The sequence below is a fragment of the Artibeus jamaicensis genome, unplaced genomic scaffold (assembly GCF_021234435.1).
Source record: "Artibeus jamaicensis isolate MK-2021 breed Jamaican fruit bat unplaced genomic scaffold, CSHL_Jam_final scaffold_1019, whole genome shotgun sequence".
NCBI lineage: Eukaryota > Metazoa > Chordata > Mammalia > Chiroptera > Phyllostomidae > Artibeus > Artibeus jamaicensis.
This window is the reverse complement of record NW_026522025.1, coordinates 35,301,164-35,309,132: the sequence shown is the minus strand read 5'-3', so window position 1 is coordinate 35,309,132 and position 7,969 is coordinate 35,301,164. Positions and strand designations below refer to the sequence as shown.

General features: G+C 39.4%; 1 pseudogene; it reads left to right on the top strand.

Moving 5' to 3' along the window:
- Window positions 1-5,954: 5,954 nt before the first annotated feature.
- Window positions 5,955-6,178, top strand: LOC119056085 (60S ribosomal protein L22-like; annotated as a pseudogene).
- Window positions 6,179-7,969: the final 1,791 nt, after the last annotated feature.

Here is a 7,969-nt window from a genome sequence, read left to right as displayed (position 1 = left end):
CCAAAGTCCTGCCTTGTGGAAATCTGTCTGGTTCCTGAGTTCTCCCTTCAGAATTGGTTAATAACAATTAATTGAAGTAGGGAACTAGGCTGTGCTTCCATCTGCAATATAAAAATCCCTATTTTGAGGAAATTATACCAAATTCTAGTGATTTGTCAGCCTTAGCTGTATTCATGGCAGATAAGCCTCTTTTGCAACAGTTGAAAAAGTATGGAATCATTTCTATTACCAGGGAAATAAAAGTATAATCTATGTAACCATATTTTATAAAATGTCAAAGGTAACACAGATGTTCATTTTCATTGTCATTGCTGAAGTTTTATGACCTTCCTGAAAAATGACTTTTTATGAACTGTGCTTCATGTGAAGTATATATATATTCTATTAACATCTATGTTTATAATTATCCTGCAGTTTTATTTAGAACCGAATGGATAGAAGCAAAATATGGCAACTTTCTCACAGATCCAAGCAGCTGATGGGAAGAGGTTAATTTGTCTGTACATGGACACATTAGCTTGTCACATCTGCTATTAATTGCAAACAGATATATTAGTCTAATTAAGTAGTGCAAGGAGCTGACCTAAATTGTTCAATGCCTGTTGCTGTATCAACTCCACGATTAGCACACTTCAGGCTGCATGTTTATCCTGGCTATGCTGATGTGAAGTAGCAGTCTTAACTGCAGCTAGTAATGATTCTTGCGGTCATCACTGCTGGTATGTTAACTATGCTTGAAATGGAAAAATAAAATTCATGTGACATAATCATGGAAATTTGCTGCTGAGCTACGGCCATTTCTACCCCACTGCCTTGACCAAGAGCATTTTCAAATGCTTATTTTCCATGGCAGCTGTCTAAGTGGGTTGCAGCCATTCTAATTTTGGAGCTCATTATTAGGACAAACAGTTGTGGTAAATCAATAGCTCATCAGAATTAATTAAATGGGGAATAGCAACTGAATGTTCATCAGCTCGTTGGCAAGACATCGGGGCAGAGGGGGTCTCTCCCAACTCACACTTGAAGCTGGTTCATTTTGTGACCTGCACTTGGGATGTGTTCAGTGATGACCAGACAGAAAATGTTCGTATGTGGCAAGTCCATAAATGACAAATACCCGGTAATTGAATGCGTTTTGGAATTAATGACTAGATTATGTGCATTTCTTTCCTTAACTTTCATCAGCATTAAATTATCTATTACAGCTGTATTGATGGATCTGTACTTCCCTGCATTAGAATGTCTCTCCCACTAAAAACAAACAAACCTCCCCTACACACTTTTGCTTGCAGGTGTCTAGTGCTTGAGTACTCAGTAAGTATTGACTGTGTGGTTTCATCTTACCTGAGACAGAAATAATCTATTAATTTTTTATTTAAAATTCATTGTATTTTTTATTATCATTTAATCCCTTATACCCCCTACCCACAGCAGTCACCACACTCATGTCCATGTCCATGAGTCAATGTATTTAAATATAAACCTTTTAGTAAGAATGCAAAGGACTTTTTCAATATACTAAAAGCAAAAACTTTTAAAAAATAAACAAATAGTTTTATTTAAACATTTATTGAAAAAAATTTTAAATAAAGAGATTTGTTAAAGTCAAATTTTAAAACAATGTAAGTAGATTTTCATCAGTACTTCCAAATATTTACATATCAGGCTTTGAACTGATGATCAAAATTGTTTGAAGGCGAAGGTACACTATACATTTTGCCAAAACCTGTCCCTCTGGAAAGCAGTCTTCCTGGTTATGAGAGAGTGCCTGGTAAGAACAGGCTTGGTGACCTTGGCTGCAAGGGCTGAAGAGCTCTTGTAGTCAAAGAGCAATTGCATTCACTGTCTCCTTTCTCCTTCTTTTCTTTATTATTCAGCATACTAGTTTGGGCACTTAGAAGTAAATGTGCATTGCGTGCTTCTCCTAACAGATTGAACAGTAGGTCTTCTGAAAGATTGATGGAGTTGGTCCCCTTATACTACAGACTCAGAGGTCACAGAATTGCTTTTGAGCACCATTCCACTGGCTTTTCTTTGTTTCTGGAGTCTGCTGTCCCCTTGGCAGCATCAGGTCTCCCCTGCCTTGCTCTAAGCTTACTGCCATCACTCTTCATGGTTAGGGCAATGGGCTCTCACTTTGATCTTGATAGAAGGATGTGATCTAGGATTGTGAATTCAGGGATGGAAGCCAACAACTCTTTAAGATCTTTTTTCCCCCGTCTCTCTCAGCTACATCTCTGGAATCATAAAGACCCTTTCACTGAATTTGTGTATGAACACATTTTTCATGGTGGGAAAATTCACTCATCTTTCATTCAACAAATACTTGGAAGGCTGGCACAAAGATGAGTTAGCAACAGTTCTTGCTCTTGAGGAAGACAGTCTATAGAGATGTTAAAAAGCATATACTGACTGATAAATAATAGGAGGAAAAATATATAAATTACAAAGGAAAAATAAAGCAGGGGGTCATTAATTCTCTTGGGGTCAGGAGAAGTCTGTCAGGAAGACTTCCTGTATAAGACAGTACATGGGTAGAGTACTTAAGAGACTCATTAGCTTTTAATCAGAAATAATTGAGGAGTCAAGGAATATTAGCATTGTACATTTATTAGTGCAATCATCCAATAATATTTATTGGTGCCTACTGTAGGCTTGCTTGGCACTGTTCTAGCAATGGGGATATAAATGTGAAAAGAAAGACAAAGTTTTTGTACACCTTGAGTTTTAGTTGGAGGGGATAGTTATTCAAATAAATACCTGAAATGTCAGGAAAGGACAAATGCTATGAAAAAGATAAAGTAAGTGATGATGATAGTGGCAAGTTGTGCTGTTATAGGTGGAGAAGTCAGGGAATGCCTGACCACAATGAGATGAGATGAGATGATGTTTGAAGAAATAGCTGCAGGAATGCCATGGTGAACCACGTGGGTACCTGGGGAAGACCATTCCAGGTAGAATCTACCATTGTGTCCAGTTTTTCAACATTAGAAGAGTTTCAGCATTAGAAAGACTTGAGTTTCATTCTGCGTGTGGGGTGGAGGGTTCTTGAAGTAGACACCTTAATATCCCCAGTTTACACATAAGAAAATCTTTTCTCCAAGTTCTACAATGAGCAATCTCAAGGGCTATAGAGAACTTGAGTGACTTTTGAGGGTATCTATAGAAATTCAGGCTCAACACTTTTTTTTCCAAAACTGATGCAATTTGATGTTAGTTGATGATTCTAAGAGGCCTGGGTGTCTGGGCTACACCTGGATTTTCCCCCAGAACAACCATTTCCAAGCCTCATTGACTCACATTTGCTTCTAATTTTCAAAATTACATATTTTTTTTAACATACAGATACCAAGACCACATCTCTGGATTCTCATTCAGTAAGCCTGAGAAGGATCTGCCTGGGTACTCAGCATCTGCTGGTAGACCCTCTCTCAGTTCTTCTGTATTTGAAAACCACTGTTGTAAAAGTGTTTTTCATACTTCAGTCTGCATAGAACTTGCCTGGGATTCTTGTTAAAATGCAGATTCTGGTACATCAGGCCATAGGCTGGACACACTCCTAAAAAGCCAAAGCTGCTGGTCCTTGGACTATACTCTGAGTAGCAAGGTTCCATGCAGCACTGTCAATACTGGAACTCTACTAGCTCCCTGGGATAGGGGAATGAGGAGCAACCCAAACCCCAGTATGGAGGAGGGCAAATTCATTCCATCTCTGCTCTCTATCAAGCATCCACAGATGTTTCTTAAAGCCTAAATGTCTGGCGCCTGAGAACTGCGGGATGGACTGGCTCTGAATGCAGCATGAGTAGCTGGGCTAGGGGCCATGACGTAGGCATTCTTTGATTACCCTACTTCTGTTCTACACAACTGTGTCTCTCTGTTATGATCTGCTCCATTAAGTCTTTCTGTCTGCCTTCTACATAGAACCCTCCACTGAACCGTCCACCTCAGTGCCTTTGATCAGGATCAACTTCTCCTTTATTTTTATCTGCTTTGTGTGAACCATTTTAAACTCTCCAATGAGATCATATACTCTGCAAAGTAGCATCACCCAGAAGAAACTGAATTCATAGTAAGAATCATAGGATATTGGCACTAGAATAGAGCTCATGAAATTCAATTCCCTCTTAGGCTGTGCTTATTTCTACAATCTTTCACAAAGATAATTATGCAGCCCCTGCCTGAATACTCCCAAGTATGGAAAGCCCACTTTTTCATAAACTGCTCAAATAAAAAAAATTCACAGAATTGAAATCTGGCCCTTTTGGTCTTATCACTTGATAGCTAAGAAATTGGAAATAAAGAAAAATAACTATTGTTTTTAGGTACTTAATATATGTTGGAAATTTTGCATATAGTTTTATTTGATTGTCACAACAATCCTATGAGGCAGATACCATCATTAGCCTCCTGAGAGAGAGAGAGAAAGAGAGGAACCACATAAATTTTTCAAGATGCTACAGCTAGAAAGTGGAAGAGCCAGGAGTCTGATTCTAGAGAATGTATTGTCTGAATATAACAGATTAACCCTGGAATATCAGTTTGTTCGATACATTACTTGTATGAGCAAAGTCAAATCTTCCCAAAAGGAAAGATTTGTGTTCCAGAGAAATTACTTCTTTACCAAAAATGGCTCTGCTGCATGTCAGCTGTGCCTCATGTCTTGGGTGACCCAGATGACTCCCCGAATGTGGTGGTGTGGCCTGAGATGGTTCTGGAATCCCTGTGACACGTGTATCACTTATAGTGTTTATAGTTGAGAGTGGCGATAGAGAGGGGAGGTTGGAGAATTCTTTCATTTGACCCCTCGGTTTCCAAAAAATCAAAGTTCAACTGGTACTACACAATAGTCATGAGCTTTCAATTGGCCACAACCCAGTTCAGAACCACCTAATGTTTTCCCATCAATCCTGGAATCAAATCCCAACTCCTACCATGGCGTACTCTGCCCTATGTGAACCAGCCAAGGCTCTAGGTTCATTGGCCAAGACTAATCCCTGACATTCACAGGACCCAGGCAAGAGGTAAAAGGTGAGAACCACATGCCATATATCTATTAGAATTATAAATCAAGCTAGTGAACTGTTAAATAAAAGGTGTTTTATTCTCCAGTTTGAGCAAATATACCTTTCTAAAGACAAAAGCAAAAAAAATGTGTGAAGCTATGGTTTATGGATTTATATAACTGAAGGTCTGCCAAACATCAGACATGTGAATTTAATTACTGCGTATATCTGGGTATCTAATAAAAATAAAAATTAAAAGACTAATATATTTTTCTATGTTTTCAAAGGTAAATCTTCTTAAAAAATGAAATTATTAATATTAAAAGGCAAATAAAGTAATAACCACCAACATTTTAAATAAAATTAGTATTTAATCAATATAAAATGTATTTAAGTTTGTAAAAATTTAGATGTTATTCAATTTTTTTACTATAAAATATGGGCAATTCTAGAGTTTAATGCTTATCTAGTTGTCTCAGTATCATACTTCACATCTGTTTTGTCTGGATCTACATTTATTCAAACTTAGGAGAAAAATGTAATGTTGGATATTGCAAAATTTTCCTCAGCTTCCACATGTAACTGATGCCAGTAGCACCCTAGTCTGTGCCCACTGCTGGAGCCAGGAAATGGAATGGAGGCTTAGTGCTACTAAGAAACAACCTTCATTATGCAAGGATCAATGGTATTCACGTTTTCCAAGATGGATTTGACGAGTTAACTAATTTGTCTTTTTTAAAAGCCAAAGTGTTCCCATGCCTCAAGCCCTCAATGCATTCTGAAGCTGTGAGCTCGGCAAACCACAAACCTTTGCAGTCAGACACGGTTGCCTTCTGTTTTGAGGACACAGGGTGAGAGATATGGAGAATCAATTGTTTGGGAGCTGGAGAGAGTCATGAGGGCAGCTGTTTAAAATTACAGGTTGTGCTTACTGTCTCCACAGCCACCATGACACCCATGAAAAAGCCTGTGGCGAAAGGGGGCAAAAAAAAGGAGCAGGTTTTAAAGTTTATCCTTGACTGCTCCCACCCCGCGGCCCATTTTGAGCAGTTCCCTCAGGAGACAATCAAAGTGAACAGAACAACTGCTAACCGCAAAAAGAGTTAAGAATTTATGAATTGCATTACTTCTAGGTAAACCAGGATGAAGAAGAGCAGGAAAATGAGGATTAAAATTCACTTATCCGACACATTTTGTATGAGTTCTTGAATAAAAAACCTAGGAACCAAAAATAATAAAATTACATGTTGTGCTGTAACCTGAATCATCATGCGCTTCAGTGTGATGAAGGCACTTGAGTGTCTGTCATTCGCGTGTGTATGTTTGTGATAGGCTTTCTGAGGCAAAGGCCAAAGACAGGGGCCCCTCTTCCATGGTGGACACTGCATTGGCCTAGCCTGTTTTCAAATACACCAAGTGATATCTTGCCCCCAGGCCTTTGTACTTCATCATGAAATCTCTGTCTCTGTAACAGTGTAGTGCTTGCTTCTTCACTTCACTTAGGTCTTTATTCAAATGTCACCCTTTCAAGAGTCCGCCTTGGCCACTCTATCTAAAATAACATGCCTGCCCTATCATTATCGCCTTCTTCACTTTGCGTTTCTTTGCACCTCTTATTAATAACTGAAATTACATTATATATCTGTCTTCCTCAGCGGCATGTAAGTTATGTCAGGAGAGGAGCCCTGTCTTTCTTATTCAACTATATGTCTCCAGTGTCCAGAGTAGTGCCTGTCACATCTCGGAAAAAAGGGAGGAAGGAAAGAAGGAAGGGAGGGAGGGAGGGAGGGAGGGAGGGAGGGAGGGAGGGAGGGAGGGAGGGAGGGAGGGAGGGAGGGAGGGATTTGGAATAAGAACTCCTTATCACAAGGAAGAAATGATTATACCTGACTAGGAAAGGTTTTGATAAGGACTGCCCTAGGCCCTCTGGGATAGCCTGGGTTCCTAGGCAACAGTGGGAACCAAGCAAGCTTCTTTCCCCCTGCAGGCTACCTGGAGCTTTGACTTTCCCCTTTGGTCTAATGAAGAACAAAGCAGGTGTGACACTGAGCAAATTAGCAATACTTCTCTCATCCCTACCTGGGAAGCTGCGGAGCTGCCTTTCAATTATAACAGTGCTTTCTCTATTGCAAAAAGGAACAGAAACACAATATTAATGAAGGCCAAGATGATCTGCCTTCAACTAATACCAATTAACACGTTCCAAGTGACAGGAATATCAAGGAAGTGGTGGTTTTTTATATTCTAGGGAACAGCTACACGAAGGTTGCATTTTCTATCCCTGGAGGAGAGAGTCAAGCTAGATGCTACACATGCAAGGTCTCTGCAGAAGGGTCTTTTCTCAGGATCCTAAATCACAAGTTTCCAATCACTTCATTGAAACACACATAGAAAATATGAAAAAGAAGAATAAGCTAGAACCTGGTCTTTGAGAAAAAGTGAGAGAGTGAAATGTTATTATAGAAATACCTATAAAAATTGGAGTTAAAATCTCTTGACTGACTTTCAAATTGTAGCAATTGTCTGTAAATTAACCTGCTTCTTTCTTGTCAACGTTTTTATATCTTGATGTCACTTGGGACGTTGGGGACATTCTGTAAAAGTTGAGTCAAGGTGGTTAGACTGTCAGGCCTCCTTGGATGGGTGCCTAGTTTGTTGCCAAGTAACTGCAGACAATTTCCATGTTTCTTTTTCTGGTCCTATAGTTATTATTATGATATTTCAGGCTCAGTATAGATGGAAAGATACTGTGTAAAACCCAACTGGGTGATGCATTCCAGGGAATTGTTTCCAAATAACCACCTCAGTAAATATTAATGTAGACATGTCATCAGTGAAGCAGGACCAGAATGGTGATTGAATACCCAGGAATGAACACACTAAGGTGCATGTTTCCGTGGGGTGTCTGATATGCTCTCAGCCCTGTATTAGGCACTGTGGGGGAGTACAGAGTGCTTGTGGGG